Here is a 27,974-nt window from a genome sequence, read left to right on the forward strand (position 1 = left end):
GGAACAAGGCGCCCCCCCCTCCGACTGAGGTCTTTGTGTTTTTCCCACCTGACCTTTCCAGAGCTCAGCATTTATGCCCTCCTCAAAAGGGGTGGTAATTTCTCGAACCTTCTGGCATTAGCACTTGCGCATTGATGAGTGACTGTTGGTTGCCGGCCGGGCCAATCGACAGTAACCCCAAGGATTAAAGCTTCCCTCTTCTAAAGTACCACGGAAAACAATTCCATAATTCATCTTCAACCTTGGCACGGGAATTACCTTCTTATCGGTTACCAGCCGGCACCTGTGAATCCCAGCTTTCCCAGCGCTGTGTCCTTGGCTGAGGCCTGCATACCAGGCTCAGCAACGAATAACATTGAAAGCAAAGCAAGTGCAGCTTTTCACTGAGGCATGGAATAAATATCCATTATGGCTCTGAGTGCCCCCAGAATGCACTGCACACCAGTGCCATGTTTTAGCTCAAGCATCACAGGGGCACCAAGAAAAGAGTGGAGGGGCACACAGTGAGTGTCAGGGAGCACTTTTTAATGTTTTGAGAATTTTGCTGTTACCGCAGGAATTGACATACTCTGTATTATCGCTGAAATAGAGGACAGCAACATTGTAACTGGACCACTGGGTCTTGGATAGGGGATATGGGTATTTTTAATAATTGGTGCCACATGTGGACACAGACAAAGGATGTGTGGCCGCTGGCTAAATCACTTTGTGTATAACATTTGGCGCAACATGGACAGTAAGCATGTCGGAAGGCCATGGCTGGTTGGCCACTGGCAAAGACCGAAGAGTAGTGCACTTTGAGGCCGCTGGCCACGGACATGGGCTATGACAAGTAGGATCTGGTAAGGTATTAGGGTGAAGGTATGGTTTTCAGTCTCTAAAATCATTGTTGCAACACCTGCAGTGGCCTGGCCGAAGGTCACGGAAGTGAGCCCTGAAGAAACTATAGCATAACAAAAGCCTTAAAATTCTGTGAACGTATTTTAGTTAACAGAGTGAAAGTGATCCGATTTGTCGCAACACAACCCTTGAAATTCAGTGGGTGTTGGAAGTGATCAGCATCTTAACTTGGCATGCTCCCCTTTGCTAAACCCAGACCATCTTCTCACAGAAGGGATTCAAAATGAGATACAAAATGGATTCATGGGGAACAAACAGTTAAGATGCTCATCACTTTCCACATACGTTGAATTTCAATGTTTTACTGTGACAAATCAGATCACCTCACTTTGCCTAAATTCTGTTCACATGTATATCTCCATATCAATTTCCTTCCACAAAAGTTTTGTTTAAAGACTTAATTTCTCGTAAACGCACTGAAGTGATCTGAGAAACATGACAAGCACCCGATGGTTAGGGGGAAAAAAAAAAAAGAAAGACATCATATAATGTATGAACGGGCACATACGAAGGGTCATGGACAATAAGTTCTGCAGTGCTAGAAATCAATTCTGCAGTGGCAACAGTTTATACTAAAGTGTAATTAACCTAACATTAAAGAGATGTATTAATTAAAAAGACATAGACCTCCATTTAAAGACCCAAGAAGGATGTAAAATATGACTAATTATCATCTTGCAGAGTGAGGTTTTTCCACCATCTTTAGTGACAGTAGGTCATTGTTACACATGCTCCTTTTTGTATTTCCGAATGCTAAACTTTGGGCATCTTTCGAAACAAAGGTATTTCAGGACCATCAGTCTCTGGACGAAACCTCAGACTTCATTCTGTGGAGGAATCGCTCGAATCCGTGAAAAAACAGACTCACAGTAAGGTGCCCATCAGGTCTTATATACTAGGCCGGTCAACATTGTGGTGCATTATTAATTGGAGAAATTTGCATTGAAATCAATCCTACGTTTCTATTTTTATTTTGAATGGGAACAGATAGGAGGAGCAAGTCACTAGTAAACTTGATCAGTCGTACACATTGATCAAATCTGTTAGGAAGACCAATATATTTAAAATGCATAATTAGCAAATGTTTTGAATTACTCAGTTAATCTCTGTTGTCAATACATTAATTGAAGCATATGAGATGCATTGATGGGGGCGTGGCCGGAGCCCATGGAGAGAAGTCGTGCGTGGATAGAGCTCCCGTCACGATCCTGTTTTTGATCCTCAAAATCAGTGGTGGACGGTGAATTACAAGACACCAAATACATCTATGAACCCAAGAAGCGATTCCCCAGCTCTGACTCAAAACGCTGGCAAAAATCGGAGCTATACCGCTGAGAAAAGGAGCCCACAAGTAAGGGGACCTGCACGGGCAAGATGGCGGGCGTTGCCACAGTTAAGCACTGAGGAGGAGGAGGGGCAGTGACCAGCGAGGAGGCAAGCCTGACCTGAGGCAGCGGGAAGCAAAGCAGGCTACTCTCAATCTGGTGGGAGAAGACTGCAGAACGCAAGGACAGGCGATCTGGCGCCCTCTCGCAGTCTCACCGAAGTGAAGAGCAACATCATGCCAAAAGAGATCCTGACTGCGAGAGGCATGGTGAGCCGGATGCTGCAGCGATGCTGAAGCAAGCCCGATGGGGAGACCAGGTGGCTCTCGCCGGCGCACGGCACAACCCAGCCCCAAAGGGCGAAAGGTGATGGAGCAAGCCAAGCGGATGGGTTGCGCCTGCAAGAAGCCATGGGCGCACGCAAGATCACAGCGAGAAATACTGCTGTGGGCAACAGAGGTGGCGGCTCCTGAAGATACGCAGAGCCCTTACAAGAGGAAAGCATGCTCCTTATAAGCGGTCTGTAGCTGTAAGGCCCAAGGAAACAGTGCAATGGATTGAAGGTTGAGATAACAGCAAACTAGAGGCCTGCAGACAAAGACAGTGCGGGGAACATGAAGCGCTGTCTTTTGGCTACTAATAGTGTGGCGGGTCACACATTGCAGAAATACGAGGTGAGACAATAGCCAGCACTTGAGGCTCGGCAAATTACGCCACAAGATCCTTAATGAGGGACTGTGCCTGGGAGCTTGCGTCTTCTCCCTCAACTGAGGGCACAGGAAGGGGCTATGCTCCGGGAACTGCAACACCAGTAGGCGAGGTAAGCCGCATCAGCAGGGGACCCTCCCCCACAGAACAACGAAGCATCTCCGCAGACTATTACAGAGGGAGCCTGGACAGTGCACAATAGGAAGGAGCCTGCGGCGTAGCATCAAGGGTGCATGAGTGCGCCCTAAATGGGGTTGTTGAATGATGCTAGAATTACTTATGCAACTGGGACACTGACTCAAAGATGAACAGAAGGGCGAACATGGAGTAGGCTGAGGTCGAAGTGGCATATGGGGCTACAGTGAGGTAATTGAAAACTGGAGGGCTTGACGAGTGGGTAGCCCCACTATAAAGCAAGAGACATTAAGTGGCAAGCACAACCTGAGGATACGGACCCATCCGGGAATGATAGACTGATATGCCGGTATACAGTACTGGTGGTCAAACACTGCCTGAAAGAGCAGTGGCAGTGTCGCACAAGACACGATAAGGCAACGAACGGCTGCAAGGGTGCGTCGTTGGAGGAGTTCACACACAACAAGCAACAATTTGGTGGCGCATAACAAACTGCTGCAGGCATACTAGCTGCACGCACAAGGGATAGCCTAGGCTGTGGAGGGAGGAGGCACACCATCACACCCGGGGAAGGAAACAAGACGCCGAGGCGGAACGGACAGGTGGCTGGATAAGCGCTAAGTCAAGTGGTGGTTGTGAACTTCTGAACCACTGCGCATACAGATTAGTGCAGCACGGAGGTCTGCTGTGCGAGTTGACCCTCTGGCCCTATATCTGGGTCACAGCAATGACTAGCTGAAGACAGACAACGGGAGTTTCCAGATATGGAATGCAAGGGGGGCAATCAGTGACGCTGTATGATATGCTCACCTAAAGGCAATGTGAGAGTGCCGCAGACACGAAGGCAGCATTAATAGACGCGCAAGTGCAACCCCAAAAATATTGCAAGAGCAGCCTAACGAACAGCAAACACGGGCGCAGCTGGGAACTGGTAGTACCCACGTACATCATACTTAGACAGATAAATACACAGTACCAGCAGAGGCAAGCACCAGACCACTGCTAGGAACTTATCTCTACGTAAGCAAACAAGGGCATGTCCCCATCTAAAGAGAAACTGAAGTCTACGATCATGGACTCCTTTAATGCAGCTAGGCCCCCGAGACACATCGCAGGGCAGCACCACAACAAAGAATGAAGTGAAGGCTTCGGATGATGGCAGCAAAGATAGTCAAGCACTAGAAGCGATTATGGCGAAGGCGAGAGCGCTGGGGAGAGATACGTAGTGGCATACTCCAAGTATGCTCGCGGGGTCTTTAAGTAGATTAACGCCACTGTGCCCTTCCGGCTACTTGGTATGGAAGATGGCGCAGATAGAAGGTACCTGATACTAAGGGGTTACATAGAGGAAGTAGAAGTATGCATAGTCAATTCTTATTTCCCCAATCATGGGATCCCTGCACACCGGAATATGCTGTGCGCTAAAATAACACCATAATGGGAATCTTTTCTTTTTTGTGGGGGGTGACTTCAACTGCGTGAGGGACCTAGACCAGGACAGATAATCCCCCCACCAGGGAATCGAGCAGCGACAGCTTCTGTGTAGGGGTTTGAGTAAGTATTCGGCCGAAAAGCAGATATTAGTTTTCGGCTGGATGCTTACTGCAAAACTTACTCGAAGCTGCAGTTAAACCCTACTTTGGCAATCCCTGCCCAGCTTTGTCAGGCCAATAAAGCAGCGTGTACTGCACCGGATGCAAAGATCAGCCTGTGGGGAGGGCGGCTATCAGACAGGGCTAGCCCAAGGAGGGCATGCAGCCACAGAGCCTCCCCCATACTTTCAGAGCCTCGCAAAGCAGGCAGGCAGAGTGAACCACCGTTGCTTCCTGACTGTGCGGAAAAAAAAGAAATTGAAAGAAACCCGTGAACATCAAAGCTGTAGAACATGTCTGTGTACAGGAGGCAGAAATCGCACAGGGCTTGCAACCGAAGTCACTGATCCGCACACAGGTGAGAAACACCTCAATATTGCACAGAGGGGCCCAGGTGGGTGCACAGCTGTTGGGAGAACCTCGGGACACAGGAGAGCTCTCCCGCTATTATAGAAGATCGCAGCTGCAGCACAGCTGAGTCCAGCACTCCAGATTTGCACAGAGGCTTTGAACATGTCAATTATAACAAAGCTCTGAGGGTTACAGGGTGTGAGATGGGACGCACAGCAGAGGCACCTGAACGCACGCACAGGTGAGGGATGCTCCCAACGTTAGAGCGAGGGGGGACAGGACCCGCTCACGTGTGATGCACACCCAGACAGGGGAGCTTGTTAGCTTGCGCAGCAATGGACACCAGGTCCTTACACGGCAGGGGCGGGGGGTGCTGCGACCACAGCGTTGACGCTACACAGAGGGGCATTTCGGGGATGGAATGAGAATCCAGCACCCATCACATCTACCCATCTATAATGCGGCCTGCACAAATGCGAGCTTGAAAGTTGAAATGAGTTTCTTTTTAACGATAGGCATCTTACTTGAGAGGTCAATGCCCTGCTGGTGGCTAGTTTGGGGGTGGAGGGGTGGGGGGGGTTGGTCGAGTGTCTCGTCTCTGTCCCCTTCAGCTTCTCGATTTACATACTGTCATGCCAACTGACCTGGGGTGCCCAAATCCCGCCAGAGGATTGCTTCTCCCAGGAGAGTGACGCTCTCTACTGTGAGACTTGCATGCAAGGCAGGAGAGTCCTGCTCTCAAGACTTTGTTCTCAGAGAGGGCAGAATGATTGGAGCCACTTCCTCAATGCCCACGAGGGTCATTGTGGTAAAGTGGTCACCAAAGAACAAGTTACTCTCTTACCTGGTAACCTTCTTTCGATGGGATGGTCCGCCGATGTATTCCATATCTATGACAGTAATCACCACAGCTGTGCTGCTTCGGAAAGTCTTTCAGTGTCTGCGTCCTGCGTCGATGACATCGATACGCTGCCCCTGAGGACCTCCTCCGACGGCTGACATCACTGGATGTTATAAGTAGGACGCACGTAGCCTCAGTTGTAGTTTTTTGCCAGAACGTGTGGCACCAGTCTTCTGCCAGTCTGACCACACAAAACCTTGTGGAAACGTAAGCTGCAATCGCATAAGAAATTTTGTAGCGGGGAAGGCAGGGAGGGAGCGATATGGAATACGTCGTCGGACCATCCCATCGAAAGAACGTTACCAGGTAAGAGAGTAACTTGTTCTTCGAGGGGATTGGGTCCTCCATCGTATTCCATATCTATGACAGACTCCCAAAGCAGTACCAATGCAAGGAGGTGGGAAAAGAATTTAGAATACAGAAATTTAGAATGCCCAATCAAATTGCGGAGCAAAGGACCGCCTTGCCAAAGGCCAGATCCTGCCCACGGATGGAATCGAGGGAGTAGTGACATACAAAAGTATGGACCGAAGCCCAGGTGGCTGCATCACAGATGTTACAAATAGGAACACCCCTCTATAGGGCAGTAGAGGCAGCCATACCCCTGGTAGAATGGGCCCGCAAGCCGACTGGTGGTTCCTTACCCGCCAAGCGGTAACATTCAGAAATTGGCAGAATAATCCAGCGAGACAAAGACTGCTTAGTCACAGCTTTTCCCAAATGCTTTCCAGCGTAACCAATGAAGAGTTGATCGTCCACTCGGACCCGGGACATGCGTGAAATATAAAAGCTTAAAGCTCTCCTAGGATTGAGCCTATGGAGCCTCTCCTCTTCCTTACCAGGATGCGGAGGAGGATAAAATGCTGAAGAATAACCTTCTGGCCTAAATGAAATTCCGACACCACCTCCGGAAGAAAGGAAGGACGAACTCTAAGGACAACCCTGTCCTTATGAAATACAGTGAAGGGTGGCTTAACTGAAAGTGCCTGTAACTCACTCACTCTGCGAGCGGAAGTGACCGCAACCAAAAATACGGTTTTAAGAGTTAACAGTCTCAAAGGGCACGAGTGCAAAGGCTCAAACGGAGCACGCATCAGAAACTTGAGGACAAGGTTCAAATCCCAACCAGGCACCTGGAAAGGTGATGGAGGGAACACATTAGTGAGCCCTTTTAGAAACTGAGAAATTAAGGGATTTTAAAATAAGAACACTCTTCAGACAAGCGCTTAAATATGGACAGCGCCGCCAGCTAACCTTTAACGGTACTCACTTGCAAGCCCCTGTGGGCTAAAGAAAGCAAAAAAGACAGAACCATAGGAATGTCACATGAAAACGGATCCACATTCTTAACCCTGCACCAGTCGCAAAACTTTCTCCAACGGCAACGATACAGGGACTTGGTGCGGGCCTTCTGGCCGAAAGCAACACCTCCATCAAGTCTACAGGGAGGTCCCAATCCTTATACCTCAACCTTTCAGAAACCAAGCGTGAAGGTTGAGGGATCTGACCTCTGGATGGAGAACCTGACCCCCCTCCCGTGAGAGCAGATCGTCTCGGTAGGGAAGACGACATGGAGGGCCGATGGACAAGTCGAGAAGGTCCGGGTACCACGTCCTCCGGGACCATGCCGGAGCAATGAGGATCATCCGGGAACCGAACCTTCGTAACCTCCGCAGCACTTGCGGGATAACGGGGACTGGAGGAAACGCATACAGCAGTGGGAATGACCACTCCACCACAAACGCGTATCCTAAGGCTCCTCTTGGAGGAAATTCCCGCGAGCAGAACCTTCTGCACTTCTGGTTGACACTGGAGGCAAAGAGATCCACTCGAGAGGTCCCCCAAAGGGCGAAGATCTCCAGGAGAATCTCCTGAGCCAACTCCCACTCGTGCGAGATGGCGTTCTGCCTGCTCAGAGCGTCCGCCGTCTCGGTTTCGTCTTCGGTCAGATGAACCCCCGCGATCGAAACTTCCTGCTGGATTGCCCAGAACCAGAGCTGCATCGCCTCCCTGCACAGAAGAAGTGACCCTGCCCCCCCTTTCTGTTGAGGTAGTGCATGGCCACTGTGTTGTTCGTCAGGATCAGGACATTCTTCCCTCGCACAGTCGTCAGAAAAGCCTTCAGGGCAAGCCTGACGGCCCTCAGCTCCAACAGATTGATATGGAGTCTGGACTCCGACGGAGACCAACGGGCGCGGACTGTCAACTCGTTGGCATAAGCTCCCCATCCCGTGAAGGATGCGTCCGTCACGATCGTCACCTCCGGCCAAGGTAGCCAAAATGGAGCCCCCTTCATCGGATTGCCTTCGACGGCCCACCACAGAAGGTCCTGGGCGACCGAGGACGGCACTTGAACAGGGTCCGATATCCTGCCGGAGGACTGAGACCACTGGAGCTTGAGTGCCCATTGGAAAGATCTCATCCACAACCTGGCCTCTGGCAATAGACGAATGCAGGATGCCATGAGGCAGAGCGCCCCGATCAACCAATCGTCCAGGTAGGGGTAGACGTGAATCCCCCTTTCCTGAGATGCGCTGCCACCACTACCATGAGCTTGTTGAAGACCCTCGGGCGGAGGTCAATCCGAACGGCCGGACCCGAAACTGAAAGTGCGAGTCGCCAACCACGAACCTCAGGTACTTCTTGTGCTTTGGATGGATCGGCACATGGAAATAAGCGACCTTCAGGTCGAGAGACACCAACCAGTCCTGAAGTTGAAGGGCCTGGAGAACTTGAGAAAGAGTAACCATCTTGAACTTGTCCTTCCTGAGGAGTTTGTTCAAACCACGCAAGTCCATGATGGGTCTCAATCCCCCGTCTTTCTTCGAAATCAAAAAATAAGGGGAATACCATCCCTTGTTTCTCTCCGCTACAGGCACCAGTTCTATGGTGCCTTTCTCCAGCATGGGTTGAACTTCCTGCACAAGGAGCGGATCCAGACTCTTCAAAGAGAGATTCCCCGGTGGATTGTTGTGAGGCCTCTGCCGAAAGGGAAGACAGTAGCCGTGGGCTATGATCTCCAGAACCCACACATCTGAAGTAATGGCGCACCATTCGACAAGATGCTGCGCCAGCCTTCCCCCAACCGGCGAAGCATGGGACATGGCCTCATGACTGAGCTGAAGCGGCTGCGGCGTTGCCTGAGGGCAAAGAGGCAACTGCCCGAGCGGCCTTGGCACCTCGAGTACCCTGCTTCCCACCTCTGGCACTCCTACGGTGGCCCCTTTGACTGGCAGCTCCTCTCGCTTTACCAAAGGATGAGTAATAATGAAAGGAACCTCCCCTCCATTGCTGTCCCCTAGGACGAAAAGGGGGAGGTTGGCGAACTGCAGCGCCCAACGACTTTGCTGCAGCTTTGGAGGCCTGCAACCTCTCAAGGCTCTCGTCAGCCTTGCTGCCAAAAAGATGTTCACCGTCAAAGGGCATGTTGAGGAGCCGGGCCTGCACATCAGGAGCAAACCCCGACTTCCACAACCACGCAAACCTGCGTATTACGGTGCTCGCCGCCATGGAGCGGCTGACGCAATCTGCCATGTCCAAACCTGAATGAACGGCCTCCCACATGGCGTCCTTGCCATCCTGGACCATACAAGAAAACCATCCTATTCGTCCCCTTCGGGAATATGTTCAGCCGCTAAGGAAACACAGTTCCACAGAGTGTGCGTGAAACTTGACAAGGCACATACGGAGTTGGCCGCCCGAAGAGCCATACCCCCTGAAGAAAACACTTTCTTTGCCCAACCATCAAAACGCTTGTCGTCCCTATCAGGAGGGATGGTAGGATACGACGCCTGCTTTGCTGGGGCCGTAGCCGCCTGCACCACCAAACTCTCTGTAGTGGGGTGCTTGGCCAAGTAGCAGGGGTCGCTACTGGCTGGGTGGTATTTTCGCGGCAAAGACTTGCCCACTGCCGAGAAACTCTCCAGAGCAGTCCAAGCTGCTGCCACCCTCCTCTGTAGAGCCATATGGAACAGCAGTACCGGGTCAGTGGTGGACCTTGGTCATGGATATCCGTGAGGTCATCCTGAAGAAAATCCCCTGGGGGAGCAGACCACCCCAAGTACTCGGTGACCCTAGACATAAGGCACCAGTACGAGGAGTCAGCATGGGTGCCAGGCTCAGGCCTACAAAACTCCACCTCCGGAGAGGTGTCCAGATCACTGGCGTCATGCAGGGACTGACGGAGGTCCTCAATCTGGCTATGGCCCGAGAGAATCTCATCTGGCACCGTATCAGGAACCATGCCATCATCAGAGCCCTCATCCACCTCCGAAATCTACTCAAGATGGCGGAAATTGGGCACAGAATGGGGAAGAAAGCCATGCTTGACCTTGGCCAGAGCCTTTCTAGGGGGTTCCACCATGCCCTGGGGTACCCCCCTCGAAACAGCCTCGAAAGGCGTTGAGTGAATCAGCGTTGATGCCGAACGCGGCGCCGACAGCATCGACGGCGTCGATACAGGCCTCGAGGGCGGAGCCCCAAGCGTGTCCCTCGACAACCTGGGCGCCGATGGTGTCGACGACTTCCTCAGAGGCGGAGCCTCGAGAGAGTCCCTCGACGACCTTGGCACTACAGGCGTCGACATCACAGGCTCACACGGTCTCGAGCGCGCCAAGGACCGGGACCTGGAACGGGCAGGACTAGAACGATTCCCCTTGTCCGAGCGGGACGGCTCCCGTGAATCGTGCCGACCACCCGAGCCCAAAGGCGAGCGAGCGGTGTCTCTAGTCCGATTACGATCGACCCCACTCGGAGGCGCAGACGGACCAGTGCCCTGCGATTCGAGAATCACTAGCATTTTCTTACCGAAGAAAGCCCATTCCTCCGGCGTTGCATGCTTGGTGGGATAAGCGACCCACCGACGGGCGGAGTCCTCGGATGAGGACTCGGAAGGCGACCGATGACGGCGCTTCTGGGAGTGCCTCGAAGAGGTAGAGAAGTGGCAGGACCCACTAGGGGACCGAGACCGAGTGGATTTCCTACGACGATGCAGAGAGTCGCCCTTTGAATCATCAGTCGAAAACCCCGCGGACCTCGACTTCCGGGTTTGGACACCTTACCGACTGACAGTTTCTTCTTGCGCTCCCGCAAGGCTTTGACGTAAGCGACTGGCAGTCGACACAATCATCCATGTCATGGGCCTCCCCGAGGCACCAGAGGCAGGTGCTGTGCGACATCCCCGACATCTTGGACCCGCAGTCCCCGCACTTCTTGAAGCCCGGACGCGGGGTGGAAGAAGGAACAAGTTACTTACCTGTAACTGTTGTTCTCCAGCATGGGTCTGGCATGGATTCACATGCTCATGAATATTCCCCGTCGTCAGGCTGGGAATCCTCGGTAAAGAAAAAACCAGTATCAGTTTCGTTTCTGATCTGTCTTTCGTAGTAATAACCAATCACTGGTCTCTGCGTCATACTGACCACAGCCAATGACTGCCCTCTACCTAAGCACCGCCTCTGGCAGCCATCTTCAGATTTGGAAGCACGTGAAGTGGCAGTATGACCAAGTGAAGAGCCGCAGAGGGGTAGGCGGGAGGGTTCGCATGTGAATCCATGCCAGACCCATGCTGGAGAACAACAGTTACAGGTAAGTAACTTGTTCCTTCTCCAGCATGGGGTCTGGCATGGATTCACATGCTCATGAATAAAGAATACATAGCAGTACACACATGCACAACCACGGGAGGTGGCAAAGGCTCAACATTAAGCATCACATCAACTCAACATTAAGCATCTTACCTCCTCACCAGGCTCACCTCAGGCGAACAGGTTGCGCAGCACCGCTTGGCCGACCCTGGACTCCTCCCTGGAATCCCGGTCGACGCAGTAGAATTTCGTGAAGGTGTGCGTCGACCTCCACGTAGCAGCCCTGCATATGTCCAGCAGGGGCACACCAGATAGGAACGCTGTGGTAGCTGCGATCGCTCTGGTGGAATGGGCTCTCGGACGGCCAGGCAGCGGTCGGTTTGCCAACCGGTGACAGTACATGATACAGCCGGAGAGCCATCTGGAGATGGAAGCCTTCGAGAGAGCCTTCCCCTGATTGACAGGTCCAAAGTTCACAAAGAGTTGTGACGTCTTCCGAAAACCTTTCGTGCGGTCCACGTAGAACTTCAGCGCTCTAGCTACATCCAGCGAGTGCAAAGTCCTCTCAGCCGGCGACGAAGGCGACGGGAAGAACACAGGTAACACCAAGGGTTCGTTGAGATGAAAGTCCGACGGTACCTTGGGCATGAAGGAGGGGTGCGTCCTGAGCACTACCCTCGTGTCGTGGAAAGTCAAGTACGGGGCCTTGCAGGAAAGGGCCTGGATCTCTCCCACTCGTCGTGCGGAGGTGATGGCCACGAGAAAAGCTGTTTTCCACGATAGAAACTTCAACGGGGCCGAGTGCAGAGGCTCGAACGGAGGTCCCATGAGCTTGGTCAGCACCACGTTGAGCTCCCACGCCGGGGCCGGAGCCTTCACCGGCGGGAACGATCTGAACAGTCCCTTCATGAACTCTTTCACCAGACGATGAGACCACAAGGACGTCCGGCCCGTGGTTCTGGTGTATCGGGAGATCGCAGCAAGATGAATCTTGATGGACGCGTGTGCCAGACCAGCTTTGGCCAGCGTCAGCAGGTACGGCAGTACTTGGGGAGCCGTAATCCGTAGAGGGTTAATCTTCTGTGCGTGGCACCAGACAGAGAACCTCTTCCATTTGTGTCCGTAGCATTTAAGAGTCGAGGACGCCCTGGCCTTTGCAAGAACCTCTCTGCAATCGGCCGGTATGTCGTATCCTCCAAACTCTAGCGCTGCAGGAGCCAGGCCTGCAAGTTCAGCGACTTCGGGTCGTGGTGGAGGATGGCGCCTCCTTCCCTGGAGAGTAGATCCGCGTCCGCCGGCAGCTTGTTTGGCGGGGACGCCGACAAGTCCAGAAGGTCCGGGAACCATATCTGCCTCGGCCACGCAGGTGCGACGAGGATCATCCTGCACTGTGACCTCTTGAGCTGGTTGACGGGCCGGATTAGCAGAGGCAAGGGAGGGAACGCGTAGAGGAACAGGCCCTCCCAGGGGAACGAGAAAGCATCGCCCATGCTCCTCGTCTGGGGAAACCTGCTGGCGAACCTCCGGCACTTGGTGTTCGTCGCCGTCGCGAACAGGTCGATCTGGGGTGTGCCCCACCGTCGGAAGAGGCGATCCACCAGATCCTGCCGTAGTTCCCACTCGTGGCACGAGCGCAGCTCCCTGCTGAGTGAGTCGGCGATGGTGTTTTTTATCCCTGCCAGATGAAACGGCACCAGAAGAATCCCTTGGGCGACGGCCCAATGCCACAGGTCCTGCGCCTCCTTGGACAGCGCTGGGGACCTGGTTCCGCCCTGTTTCCTGATGTAAAACATGGTGGTGGTGTTGTCGGTGAAGATCCTCACCACCTTGCCCTTGAGGGACGGAAGGAAGGACCTGAGGGCCCAAAACACTGCACGGAGCTCCAGGACGTTGAATGCAGGGACTTCTCCGTCGGGAGCCAGAGTCCCCTTGCGTGCAGATTTTAGGTGTGCGCTCCCCACCCTTCTAGGGAGGCATCCGTGGTCACAGTCACCTGGTGGGCTGGGGTCTGGAAGTCCATGCCCGCCGTCAGATGCGCGCGGGTGCCCCACCACCGTATCGCTCGTCGGAAACTCTCGTCGAGCTTGATCCTTTCCTCGAAGCTGCCCGTCGTCTGGATCCAGCGCGCATCCAGGAATTCTTGCAACGGGCGCATCCGGAGCCTGCACATGGGAATGAGGTAGATGCAGGAAGACATCATCCCGAGGAGGGACTTGATGGACCTCACCTTGGCCGCGTCGGCCACCAACATCCGTTGCACCTTGCCCAAGATGGTCCTGGTCCTCTCCTCCGACGGGGAGGCCAGAAGGGACACTGTGTCGAGCCTCGCTCCCAGAAACAGTGCGACTTGCGCGGGCACCAGGTGGGATTTGGCGTAGTTCACGGAGAATCCCAGGTCCGTGAGGAGTTGGACGGTCCTTGCCGTGTGGACCACGGCGAGCTCCCTCGTCTTGGCGCGGATGAGCCAGTCGTCCAGGTAGGGGTAGACGTGAATCCCCTCGCGGCGCAGCTGCGCCGCCACCGGTGCGAGGCACTTGGTGAAAACCCTGGGTGCCGACCGTAGTCCGAAGGGAAGGGCTTTGAACTGGTAATGACGCCCTTGGACCACGAATCTGAGGAATTTTCGGTGCCCCTTTAGGATGGGAATGTGGAAGTAGGCATCCTCCAAATCCAACGACGATAGGAAGTCTCCTTCCTCCAGCTGACCCAGGACGTGCTGGAGGGTGACCATCCGGAACTTCTGCGCCTTGATGAACTTGTTCAGGCGTCGCAGGTCCAGGATGGGGCGCCATCCTCCCGTCTTCTTCTTCACGAGGAAGTATCGCGAGTAGACTCCGGAGCCCCGAAGCCTCTTTGGGACGAGTTCGATGGCGCCCTTTCTGAGCATCGCCTTTACCTCCAGGAGAAGTTGAGGGACGTGAAGTTCTTTCCTGGCCACGGGGGGGACGCGCGGGCACCTTCTTTGAAACTCGAGCGCGTGGCCCCGGGCCAGGGCGTCCAGCACCCAACGGTCGGTGGAGATGGACTCCCACACGCTGACGAAGCCCGCCAGCCGGCCTCCCACCGGGGTGCTTCGGTGGGGGCCCGACCCCACGGCCGGTTCAATCCTGCTTGGACGCGGCCTTGCCGCCTTGGCCTCCTTGGCGACGACGGCGGGGTCCGCCAGACTTGCCTCGTCCTCTGTAGGCCTCTTGCGACGACGAGCGGGCCGCTTGACGGTAGGAAGCGAAACCGCCGCCGGAACCTTTGGAGGCGCCCTTGCCTCCGCCGCTCCGAAAGGGCGTCCGCCGTTGCTGCAGTACTCCAAGGGCCCGGGCCGTCTCAGTATCCGCCTTGATGGCCTGAAGGGAATCGTCCACTGTCTTCCCAAACAGGTTGTTCCCGTCGAAGGGCATGTCCAGGACCCTGGTCTGGACGTCCTGCCGAAAGTCCGTAGCCTTGAGCCATCCACGACGTCGAAGGCAAACGCCGTTGCCCAGCTGGCGGAACCCAGTGTCGGCGATGTCCGTCGCCACGGTGATGGCGTGGTCCGAGGCCACCTCACCTTCCTGCAGGATCTCAAGGGCCTCCGCCCTCTTGTCGTCCGGCAGAAAATCCAGCAGGGGAGCTATCTTGTACCAGAGTTCCCTGTCGTAGCGGGCCACGATAGCCAAGGCGTTGGCCGCTTTAATCGTCGTCGCCGCCGACGAGATGACTCTACGTCCCATGGCATCCAATTTCTTTCCCTCGCCGTCCGGCGGGGAAGTCGACGTGGAGGCCGCACCCCCCCCCGCTTTCTTCCTGGCTGCCGCGGAGACGACGGAGTCCGGGGTAGGCTGCGCCCGGAGGCATAGGGGGGCCGAGTCCGGGACCCGGTACTTTTTCTCGTACCGGTCTCTTTTCGCTGGCGTCGTGGAAGGGTTCTTGAGGAGGGAAAGGCCCTCATCCCAAATGTCGTCCAACAGAGGCACTGCGAGGACCGTCTTCCTCTTGGCCTCGCGCCGTTGGTAAAGGAAGCCTTCCTTTTTCTTCTCCTCAGGGCAGAGTTGGAAAAGCTCGGATGCCCTGGCGATCATTGAGTGGAACGATCCAATCTCGTCGGGCGGAGAAGCCGTGGTGGGAGGCGACGACGGAAAATCCTCGTCGTATGCCTCGTCGTCCGTACCCGTCGCTGCCGTGTCAGTCCCCGTATCATCCCCTCGGGTGGACGGGGAGGAGGGCTGGACGGGGCGCGACGGTTGAAAAGGAGGCGGTGGATGGATCCTTCTTTTCTTGGTAGGGGGAACACCAGAAGGTCCCGGTTCTGGATCCCCCGACGGGAGAGGTTCCTCCGTCGGTAACGGTAGTCTCGTCCTTATCTCGGAGCATAAGGACTGTATAGCCAACAAAATGGCCGCTGAGTTGTCTTGCGGCGCTGGCAGAGGGGAATCCGACGGGCGAGCAGGGGCCCCGTCGGTATCCTCGACGATGTCGTCGTCGTCACCTGCGTCGGGGCCCATTCCGACGGGCTGGTCTTGTTCCACGCCTAGGCCGTGGCTTAAGACCTCGATCAGCTCCTCTTCTGAGGTTGAGGCCGAATCTACGACGACGCCCTGCCCCCCCTTCTTCTTCCCCACGGAGGGTTTCACGGGGGTCCTATCGATGGGCACAAAAGAAGACTCCCTCCGAGGAGGCAGGGAGATTCTGGGCCCCGAGGCCGCCACCACTGGTGCAGCCTCCACAGGCTGGGCCAGGGCCGCCGCGACCGTTTCGATAGAGGGCTTGGTCGAATGGATCAAGGCCTTCACCACCTTAGGTGCGCTCACCGCCTTATCCTTGAGGGAGGGGGCACTGCCACACTCCTCCTCTGCCTTAGAGCTCGACCGGGGCCTCTCCAGGAGCTTCGCCGGGTGCTCGGCCTTCCTCTTACCCGACCCAGAGCGTTGGCTCGTGGTTGATGGTGCCGGGGAGGGTGCGCCCTGCCTGGCGCCCGTAGAGCCCGACCGTTCGGCGCTCCCGGTGCCAGCGGACTCGCGGTGCTTGGCCTTATGTTGGGCCCCCGTCGCCGGGGCGCCCTCAAAGGTCTTAGAAGACCGCTCAGATTTCTTCTTCTTCTCGCCAGACGGGCTCTTACCCTCCAGCCAGCTGGCGAGACGTTGATGGCGGTCCTTCATGGTCCGTTCCGACATGTTGCCGCAAAACGCACAGTCCTTCTCCACGTGCGTCTTGTCCCCATGAAGGCAGTAAAGGCAGAAAGAGTGTTCGTCCTCCTTGAAGACGTTCTGCAGCTGGCATCCAGGGCAGGCCCTGAACAGCTTTCCGGGCGTCGAGCTTCCCTTCTCCTGGGCCATCTCCGAGACCGGGCCTGAGAAGCTTCTGGAGTCCTCCGAAGTGTAGCTCGACGAAATCTTCACCCTTGAGGGGCACAGATGAATCCGACACGGGTCCCCGTTGATCGGATGTAGGATCGGTGGAGCTTGAGGCTCTTTTGACCGAAAGAATCGAAGTTTTTGTGAAAAAGCGCGAAAAAATAGCACTAACGCTCGAGAGCAATAGCACGAGGATCCCAACACATGAACGTGCGGTAAAAATCTGAAGATGGCTGCCAGAGGCGGTGCTTAGGTAGAGGGCAGTCATTGGCTGTGGTCAGTATGACGCAGAGACCAGTGATTGGTTATTACTACGAAAGACAGATCAGAAACGAAACTGATACTGGTTTTTTCTTTACCGAGGATTCCCAGCCTGACGACGGGGAATATTCATGAGCATGTGAATCCATGCCAGACCCCATGCTGGAGAAGAGGTAGACATCACGAAGGACTTTAACTTCACAAATGAACAGATTCGAAGAATGAAAGAACAGAAACTCCAAAGAGTCGAGGTGCGCCTAGATCTCCGAAGCGAACACGTTTGCGGAAAAAACAGAACTGAGGCTACAGGCGTCGTGCGTCCTACTTATAACATCCAGTGACGTCAGCCGTCAGAGGAGGTCCTCGAGGGCGGTGTATCGACGTCATCGATGCAGGAGCCGAAAGATTTTCCGAAGCAGCACAGCTGTGGTGATTACTGTCAGATATGGAATACGTCGGAGGACCCAATCCCCTCGAACTTCTCATGTGGCAAAAAGTGTGGGTTCCCACTCTTCACAAAAGTGTGTAGGGCGCGCTTTGTGTAACCTGCAGTAGGTGCCAGAACCATCGCACAGAGTTGCGTGTGTGTTTTGGGGGTTGGGTATTTGTGGCATGCGCGTTTAAGTCTGAGCAGAGGATTCTCCTTTAATGAGGGTGGCAATGATACTCCAATTCACATTTGTTTATAGCTGGGCTGGCCCATTGTCTCATACCATTAGCATGGGCTGAAGGAGGTTAAATGACAAAGGGGCTCCTATAAACCCGTGCAAATGATGGAGAACGGGCCGAGCTGCGGATGTGAGGCAGTGTTCAACACCTCGGTGCCAAGTAACACTTCACAAAGAAGGCTCCAGTTGAAGTGCTGTGGCCCACCTCAACATTTCCTGTCTCACTTAATGGGCGGAGCCAAGGATTGTATTGTCTTGCACTCAGTCTTTATCTGCCTTAACAGCAGTGTGGTAGGGCCTAAATCAAACCAAGAAACAAAATTGGATTTCACAAGGGCCCAGCACAGCTGCACGGAAGCTTGTACATCAGCCTGAGGCATTATGTATTGATGTTAAGCCTTGCAAAGAGTCACTATCTCTACAAGCTTCAGGACAAACCCAGCCACATTTTTTGTAGACAAATGCACCCCAGTTAATCTGTGATAAAAAAAAGAAAGGGGCACAAAAATATTTATGTGGTAGTCTGACAAAAAAGAAATGCATTTCAAAGAAAACTAGTGAATGCAAGTTTAGGCGGCATTTTTGAGTTTGACAAAGTCTTTTTTTTTTTATCTATGAAAGTGTAAGATGCACATTTGGAAAACATTTGTCTGCTCAGCATTATAAAGCCCGCTTTAACGGTGGTGGCCCCAACCTAGTGCTAGTAAATGGTGGACACTACATAGGTTTCAAGCAATACATAAGCAATGACAGCTTATGATTCATATATTTCAAAAAAGGTAGCACGCGCTCCTCTCCAGAAAGAACATGGCATGATAACCTGCTCTGAGATGAGAGTTTGCAGCACAAGCTTTTTGCTCACTGTACCTTTCACAGATGGGAAATATCCATTTGCATATCAGTCTTTGTCCCGCCCACATGGGCAGTCCAGCACCGAAATGCTATGGCAATTCCTCTCTGAACAAGAGTACCAACTGCAACCCCATGCACGTGTTTCAGCCTTGTTGGGCCTCATCAGTGAGGTGAGGTGAAGCAGTGCCATTATGATTCATGCCATGGGCAGGAAAGAGCCATTCGGTTAATATTCGGCTTCGGCCGAATACTTTGGCCGACTATTTGGTATTCGGCCGAATACTAAATCTATTATTCGGTACACCCCTACTTCTGTGGCACTGAACGCACTGCTACGGAACCTAGACCTGGTAGCTGTGTGGAGGGTACTGTATTATAAGTAGAGTTTCCTGTTTTAGGGTTTTTATTTTTTAACTTCTGGGGGTGTTTTTCCAGAGTTTTCAAAAATTTTCAGAATCTGTGTTTATCAGTGTTTTCCCGTTTGCCCCTTTCAAAAAAATCGCAGACAACTTTTTCCAGGTGTAAACACAGAAATGTTCTTTTATTGCTTTATTGTGTGTATATGTAGGAGTTGTATTTCCTAACACACTGTCATGTAACCAGGTATGACTTCTTCTGTAACCAGCTTTGACTCTATATGTAACAGTGCCACGATGCCTCCCGGCTGCTGCGCGGTATATAAATATTAATAAACACCATTGTTATGTGTTAGTTTGTATACGCGGGGAGGGGGCCGATGTGTGCATTTCATTTTTCAAAGGCAGAGAGGTCATATGTTACCTTACAAAGCACACCCATATGTCTGCATTTGACACGTTTATTGTGAGCAGGAATGGGAATAAACTTCCCTTGCACATATGTTCATGGAAAAGGTACACCAACAACATAGGAGAGTTTCACCTGTTGGCATGGCAACGGCAGAAACAGCAGCAACAGCAGTAGGATGTGGGCTAATTGTTCGACGATAAGAAGGAATGAGTCAAACCGATAATGGAAGGCATGACATCACAATGCCTGTGCTCTGAAGTAAGGCAACCACATTTTACCATTATTTAATGTCTTCAGGAAAGTGTTGCGCATGATACAGAATATCACGTTTCATAAATGCCTCTTTGCCAATGTCACAGTTCATGTTGCAATGAAGGGACATCACAGGGTAACACAAATGGCACATGACTGGTGTTTGTTCTACTTTCGGATCAGTTCATAATCCGGCACAAACACCAAATATGTTGCTTAGGATACAGCTAGAGTGTTGGAGCCGATTCCTCACAATCATAATTGAGCTGAACGTTTTATAATCGAACGCTTCCCTCCCTTCTGCATTCCCAGCATTCAATAGTGTTTATTCTTTCAGAGGAGCTTCACTAATGCAATGTATGGATGCAGTGTATTTCCAGATCGTAACCCTCCCTGCATGCTACAGTAGGATCGGTTTAGAGGCACATGCAGAGGCTGTCCAATAAATAAATAATTGTCCAAATAAATAAACAAGGCCGTGGCTGAGTGCCCCCCTTGCAGGGGGCACGAGGCAGTAACAGTCCTGCTCCTCTGCCACGGCCTTGTTCATTTATTTGGACAAAGTTTTCGGGTCCATGGACCAGATTAATTTATTTATTTCCACGATGTTGGTCGGGACCAACATTACAGAAATAAATAAATTGATCGAATCCACGGACCTGACAAACATTGTCCAAATAAATATTAAGGCCGTGGCTGAGGCATGTAACTGCCTCTGGCCACGGCATGCCACTTACACACCTGCAGAGAGGCAAAGCTGCCTACAATGCACGCCCACTCCCCACACCCCACTGCACCTCCCCTCCCATTACAACGCTGGCACAAAACCATTCAGTGACTAATGGCCCATCATTAGCAGTTTCCTGCCAGCATTGTGATGGGAGGGGCTGGTATTAGCTGCAGGGGGAACTGAAGTGTCCTTATTGTTGTGCTTATGAAGAAATAAGCGCAACAATAAGGGACTAATTGACAGAGGAAAAAAACAAAAGCAGTTCACAAAAATGCACTCAATTCACCATTCGGCCACAAGGTGGCAATGGTGCATAATCATTTAAGGCATTAAATACAACTCTTTCAAAGAGCTGGCAGGATAACTCACCGGCAACGCTTCTGTCTTGAATACAAGGCATCACAGCTTCAAATCCTGGTCCCTGCACATAAAAAGTATGATTTAATGAATTACCGGGGTTTATCAGAGTCCCCCTAGTAACAAAGTCTAGATATCGGGGAAAATCGGTAACACCCGAAAACCGGACTCGCTCATACTAGACATTGACAGCTTATTCAATAGACACATCCCTCAACTCTGCCATCGATACACTCGCCCCACGCAAAAATTGCATCCCCAAATGATCTACACGCACCAACTCTTGGTTCACCCCAGAATGACATATCTTGCATGCTGAAAAGCGCTTTAGTGAACACATCTGGCGCCTATGCCCGTGAGGAGTGAACAAATCTTTCTTCACAGCACTCTCCATATCATACAAAGAAGCCATCAAAGTGGCCAAGGCGTCTGCCTACAATACTCAGATTGCCATTGCCAAATCTAATTCCTGGGAACTATTATCTATCCTACGGGAACTAGAATCCCAAGTCTCACCTCCATCCATGGTCACCAAGAACGTCACCTGGTGCAATGACGCCCAGAATGCTCTCCTAGACAAAACTGCTTTGCTACAGAGCAAAATTCAACTTAAACTAACCAACATCAGCACTTCCCTTGACCCCATCATTCCAACCCAGTCCCCACAGCCCATTCCTCTATTCCACTTCCACTGTCACACTCAAGCCCCGGTCATACCCGTTTGTCCCTTGTTGTTTTCGTCTTTGTAGGTTTCTCTGATCTCCGGGATGTCCGGGACTTGAACAGGTAAGGCCGGTGGTCCTCCGTATCCAGCGTGGAACGTAAGTAGACTCAGGAAGAGTTCAGGATTCCAGGAAGTAGGAGCAGACAACATTCAGGAGTAAGCGTGGAACCAGGAAGGGAGGCAGTATTCACAAGTATTGCAATGGAGTTGCAAGCGCAAAGCCTGGAAGGGGACCCAGGAAGGAATGAGTGGACGGCCTGGGAGAGGAGTAAGCCGCACAATGGTCCAGGAATGGGGAAGAGAGCGAATGGATGTATCGGAACAATGATACGAGGAAAGGAACGGTGAGCACACTAGCTGCAAACTCGAAAGGGAGCGTTGAGACGCAGAGCGCTGCGGGGGCGTGTTCTCTTTTTCTAGGAATCCATTGCTCCGGCATAAACGCTAGAGGGCAGCATAACTGATGTGCCAGCCATGTTGAGAGGAACACGGCCCCAGTGGTACGGTGCATCATGGACCAGGAAGTCCAGAAGGGGCGCAAATGGCGGTTCATGACAGCATGCCCCCTCCTAAAACACAATCCACCGGGCTTGCCCGGATGAGTCAGATAGAATTTTCGCACTAAGCGAGGGGCAATCACGTTGGAGTCAGGTTCCCATGTTCGTTCGCTGGGAGGATATCCTTTCCATTCCACTAGATGCTGTAGCCGACCTCTTTTATATCTAGAGTCACAGATCCTGAAGACCTCAAATTCAGTCTGATCGTTGACTAGCACTGGGTTGGGTCGGTGAGCTGACCTAGTCGATGCAAGATAAGGTTGGAGCAGGCAAGTGTGAAAAACAGGATGAATCCTCTTCCAGGAGTCTGGTAACTGGAGTCGATACGCCATTTGAGTGATAACCTCTTTGATAGGAAATGGTCCATAGAATTTGGGGGCCAATTTATTAGGATGTAGATGCCGAGGCAGTAGTTTAGAAGACAACCAGACCTTGTCACCAATCCCATAGACAGGAGCAGGCCTCCGTTTAGCATCAGCATGTCTTTTGACATCCATTCTGGCCTTTTTTAAATGTTCCTTAGCATCCCTGTGTGTCGTGACCAGTTTTTCAATCCAGGAATCAACCAATGGAACCGGGGTGGTATGAGGTAGGATCATTGGCAGAACTGATGGATGGATGGAAACCTGGACTACAGAAGAAGGGGCTTGTCTTACTAGCTGAATGATCTCGTTATAGGCGAATTCTGCTACTGGAATTAAGATCGACCAATCATCCTTGACTTTGGCTGAAAAACAGCGCAAATATTGTTCTAAAGTCTGATTTACTCGCTCTGTAATTCCATTGGTTTGGGGGTGGTATCCAGAAGGCAAGGCACGTTGGATGTCCAGCATGTGGCATAGGTGTTTCCAGAACTGTGAGATGTATTGAGCACCGCAGTCTGAAATGATCTTGGAAGGTAGGCCATGTAATCTGAAGATGTGCTTCAGAAATATACCTGCCATTTCCTGGGCTGAAGGCAACTTGTACAATGGGGTAAAGTGAGCCATGTGGGTGAACAGGTCGATGGTAACCACTATGGTGGTAAATCCTTTGGAAGGGGGCAGCTCTATGATAAAATCGGTGGCAATCACTTCCCAAGGATGATCTGGCAACATAGGTTGATGGAGAAGACCAGCAGGTTTCTTATTATCTGACTTATTCTGACTGCAGACTGGGCAGGCTTGGACATATGCCTTTACTCCATCACTCATGTGAGGCCACTAGAATTGTCTCTGAATATGGCGAAGGGTAGCAGTAACGCCTCGATGCCCGGAATGGAAGGTGTCATGACAGAGGTTCATGATCTTGGTTCTCAACTTGTTCGTGGGTACTGCCAGCCTGTTATCTTTGAAGAGATAACCATCTTTTGTGACTAAGGACCATTGGTTTTTTCCGACTTAGTCCTTCCACAGATCAGAAGATGACGTTTCAGCTCGGAATCTTTCCAGTAATGCAATGCCCTTTTTCCGGCTCGGAAAGGATAAACATTCTTCCAAATGGTATCACTGCAAATCTTCTGTGTCGATAGCGCAATCTTCTGGTCGATGTGGTGGTAGTGATTGAACAATAGCTGTTGAAAACACATCCGAGTATTGATGGTAAATCTCCGGTATTTGGGAAATATTGGAGACACAGATGGATGGTCGTTGGGGGATCTGGGGTTCCATAGCCACGTTCCGTACCATGTTTTGGGGTAAACAATGGGACAGACAGAATTCAGATCCTAGAAATAAGGATCTGGCCGCCCAATTGATGTACAGGTTGTGTTTTTGTAGCCAGGGCATTCCCAGAAGCATAGGATAATGTGCTGCCTTGATGTCAAAACAAAGCATCTCCTGATGATTGTTGATTGAGAGTAACAATTCCGTGGTTTGCTGGGTTATGGTTCCCGAGGATAGTGGTTTTCCATCAATTCCTTCGACAGCTTGAATTGTTCCCTTAGTTTCCCAGGGAATGTTGTGTTTCATGGCCCATTCATGGTCCAAGAAGATTCCCATTGCACCACAGTCTACTAGGGCCAGAACGGAATGAGTCTCCTTATTGGCAATAGATGAGGATGTTTGCAGGACCACCAAGGTATTCAATTGGGGGAAATTTAAGGAAGGAGCAGAGGCGGAGCAGGCACCGTTCTCCCAAAGCTGGGCTCCGCTCAAGATCGGGAGCTGGCGTTTCCCGAACGCCTGGGTGGAGCGATAGGGCAATTCCGTACAAGATGTTTATCCTAGGCACAATACATGCAGAGCCCTGTGTTGATCCTACGCATCCTTTCTTGTGCGGATATTGAACCCCGTATGGAGCCTAGTTGCATAGGCTCAGGATCAGTAGAGTACGATGTGGTTGCTTCCTTAGGGCTAGGATATTCCATGGAAACCTTTGGAGAAACTGTTTTGGTCTTTTTCTTTTCTGCCTTTTTACCTGGATTCGAAAGTCAATTTGGAGGGACAAGTCTATCAGGGCCTTGTAGGAACTTGGACGGGCTACTCTACCGATTTTGTCCTTAATTTCGTCGTTTAACCCCGTATGAAACAGGGTAAAACTTGCTTCCCGGGACCAATCTGCCTCTTTAGCCAACTGCTTAAAGCGGGCTACATAGGAAAGCATGTCTTGACCCCCTTGTTGGAATTCTAGGAGCCTTTCCTGAGCACTGTATACCTGTTGAGGATGATCGAACATGGTTTTGAAGGCTTCCACAAACCCGTCATAATTGTCCAGGAGTGGATCTGCAGCATTGACCAAAGGAGTTGCCCAGGCTAAGGCATTGCCTGAGAGATTAGCAATTATAAGCCCCACCTTGGCTCGGGGCATGGAAAAATGGTAGGGTTTAAATGTGAAATGCACCAAATAGGAATCGAGGAAGGACCACAGTGATTTGCTGGAACCATCATACTTGTCCACTATGCCCCCGACCAGAGCAATTTCCTGTAGCGCCGAATCCCGTGAAAGCACAAGTTGTTTTAACGCTACATTTTCGGCTTTGAGGTTCTGAACCTCTGTTGTTAATTCCCGCATTCCTCTCATTAGGTCCTGGACTGCCGCCTCCATATTGAGTACTGTATCAAGTTCTGGGCATCTCAAACTGTCACACTCAAGCCCCGGTCTTACCTGTTTGTCCCTTGTCGCTTTCTTCTTTGTAGGTTTCTCTGATCTCCGGGATGTTCGGGACTTGAACAGGTAAGGCCGGTGGTCCTCCGTATCCAGCGTGGAACGTAAGTAGACTCAGAGGAAGAGTTCAGGATTCCAGGAAGTAAGAGCAGACCACGTTCAGGAGTAAGCGCGGAACCAGGAAGGGAGGCACTATTCATAAGTATTGCAATGGAGTCGCAAGCTCTGAGCCTGGAAGGGGACCCAGGAAGGAATGAGCGGACGGCCTGGTTGTGGAGTAAGCCGCACAATGGTCCAGGAATGGGGAAGAGAGAGAATGGATGTATCGGAACGATGATACAAGGAAAGGAACAGTAAGCACACTAGCTGCGAACTCGAAAGGGAGCGTTGAGACGTAGAGCACCTCGGGGCGTGCCCTTTTCTAGGAATCCATTGCTCCGGCGTAAACGCTAGAGCGCAGCATCACTGATGCGCCGGCCATGTTGAGAGGAACACGGCCCCAGTGGTACAGTGCATCATGTACCAGGAAGTCCAGAAGGGGCACAAATGGCGGTTCATAACATCCACCCAGTCTCTGTGCCAGAGTTCACTGACATCCTAAAGGGCCTTAAAGCCTCTAAATGAAAAGCAGACATTTGCCATGCACCGCTCATCAGAGAATGTGTGGACCTCCTACTGCCACAAATCACCAAGATCATTAAGGCCTCTTATCTCCTGCTCTGTCCCAGACTCACTTAAAGAATCCTGGATCTCACCCATCCTCAGGAAGTTCTCTCTTGACCCACCCATCCCCACCAACTGCCCAATCACCACAGTTCCCTTCCTACAAAAAAATGTTAGACCAGGCTGCCTATATCCAGATTTAGCAACACCTTGAGCAGCATCATGTCCTTAGCCCACATCAATCAGGCTTCCATCCTGGCCACGAGTCTGTGCTTCTCAACCTGAAGAACCAACTTGACGCCACCAAAGACTCAGGAAACCTCTCCCCTCTAAAGTTTTTGAACCTGTCGGCAGCCTTCAACTTGGTCGGCCACTCCATCCTCTGGCATCATCTGTCCACCGCTGCCTCTTTCTCCAGATGCCACCCAGTGGGTTGCATGCTTCCTGGCCGACCGCACCTCAAGAGTCTTTGCCGACAATCATGCCGCCAATCCGACAGCTATCGCCTGTGGTGTGCCCCAAGGTTCCTACATCTCCCCAACCCTCTATCATGTCTATAACAAACCCCTCTTCGACCTCCTTGACTTTCTCAACATCAAGTAACTGAACTACACTGATGACACCCAGGTCCTCATCCCCCTCACTGGAGCTCACAACCTGGAATTCATCTATGAAACCATCCAAGCGTGGATGGCTGCCATCATCTATGCCTAAACTATGAGAAGACTGAACTCCTCCTTGTAGGCAACCCTGCATACCTCGCCAAACTCGGCCCGGCCTATCAGCTATTCACCATTGATTACCACTGCATCCACATCTCTCTGGTTGTGAGGACACTCTGCTTCCATCTACACCCCACTCTCACCTTGTCAAGTAATGTCAACGCCATTGCCTCTTTTGCTGCTTATGCAACCAAGTTAATCAATGCAAGTCAACCCTTCCTATCCATGGACAATTGCCTCACCATCAGCAGAACCATCATCGGCTCCAAGTTGGATTATTTCAACGCCCTCCTTGCAAGCAACTTGGAGAGAAATCTAAAGAAGGTGCAAACCATCCAGAATAATGCCCTGTGAACTGCCCTCAGACTAAATAAACATGAGCAAATCACTACAGCAAGAAGAGGAGCGCGCTGGCTCCTAGTCAGGGAATGGATAAAGTTCAAAATTCTCACCATTACTCACTGTTTCCTTGACAACGCTTACCCAAGCTACCTAGCCCAGAGACTCTCCAAATCAGCTGCCTCCAGGCCCACACGTACTGCCTATGCCAACCGCCGAAGCACTGCCAGTTTCAAGCGTGCCAAAGCCGGCGGTTCCAGCTTCCCTGTCTTCGGTGTAACGCCCTGGAACTCCCTAACCCCTGCCTTGAGATCCGAGCATCCCTACACCTTGTTCTGAAAAAGACTGAAAACCCTGATCTTCCATTAGCAGCCTCACCGCCTGCTAACTGTTTTACTAACTGCGTAAACTGTAACAAGCGCCTAGACGCCCATGGGTTACGTGCACTCCACAAATGTATTAAAACAAAATAATCTGGCATTTAATACTAAAAAGATTTCTACAGGGCATAGGACCTCTGCAGGAATACCCTTAAGCCAAAGAAAGCCCCATCAAATACCCTCCTGGCTAAGTGGCCGTCACTCTACTTTAAGCAGTCCACGTGAAGTGTTAATAGCAGCCTGTTAGGCGTTGGTACAAAAGGCAACCAAAAATATAGGCACCACACCCACCTTGCAGGATTCATTATCACTCATCACAAAGTGCTTCAATTGAAAACAGTTCCTCCAAACTGAAAACTACCACAGGCACAACATCAGCAAATCTTTTCATTACCAATCTTAAGCAAGAGTTTTTACAGCTCCCATCGCGGAACCCCTTTATATATTCTCAGTACAAAGCAGATATTTTCTTCATTTGGGAAAAGGGAGGATTCTCTTGAACAAAATCAATAAATTAATCCACGACTTCTATCACTGCATTAAATCCACCATGGTACACAGCAAGATGAGCATAATATTTTCGATGTCCACTTGAAAAAAGCTGTATAGAAGTAACCAACAGACAGTAACAAACGCATAGAAGAAACTTTGACCAAAGCCACACAAATAAGGTATGGGACCTTAAGCCAATCAATCTGTTTCACTAATCCTAATGCCACTTACCTTCCTCTCTCCTCTGCTCTTCCATCTCCATATTCCAATTCTCCACATCTCTCTTTTCCCTCCTGTTCTC

The 27,974-nt window shown here is 51.7% G+C and overlaps 1 protein-coding gene across 10 annotated transcripts in view; it reads right to left on the bottom strand.

Annotated features, from left to right (window-relative positions):
• The window catches only part of KYAT3 (kynurenine aminotransferase 3), a 597,660-nt gene that overhangs the window by 402,650 nt on the left and 167,036 nt on the right, over window positions 1-27,974 (bottom strand). For 5 of the 10 annotated variants that reach the window (XM_069641748.1, XM_069641749.1, XM_069641747.1 and 2 more), the window contains one exon: window positions 20,725-20,776. The exons of the other annotated variants lie outside the window; for them this stretch is intronic. The gene's annotated coding sequence lies outside the window, so the exon portion shown is untranslated. The remainder of the gene's footprint in view (window positions 1-20,724; window positions 20,777-27,974) is intronic. 10 annotated transcript variants of the gene reach the window in all.

The sequence above is a fragment of the Ambystoma mexicanum genome, chromosome 1q (genome assembly GCF_040938575.1).
Source record: "Ambystoma mexicanum isolate Mex_15411 chromosome 1q, UKY_AmexF1_1, whole genome shotgun sequence".
In the NCBI taxonomy this organism is placed as follows: Eukaryota; Metazoa; Chordata; class Amphibia; order Caudata; family Ambystomatidae; genus Ambystoma; species Ambystoma mexicanum.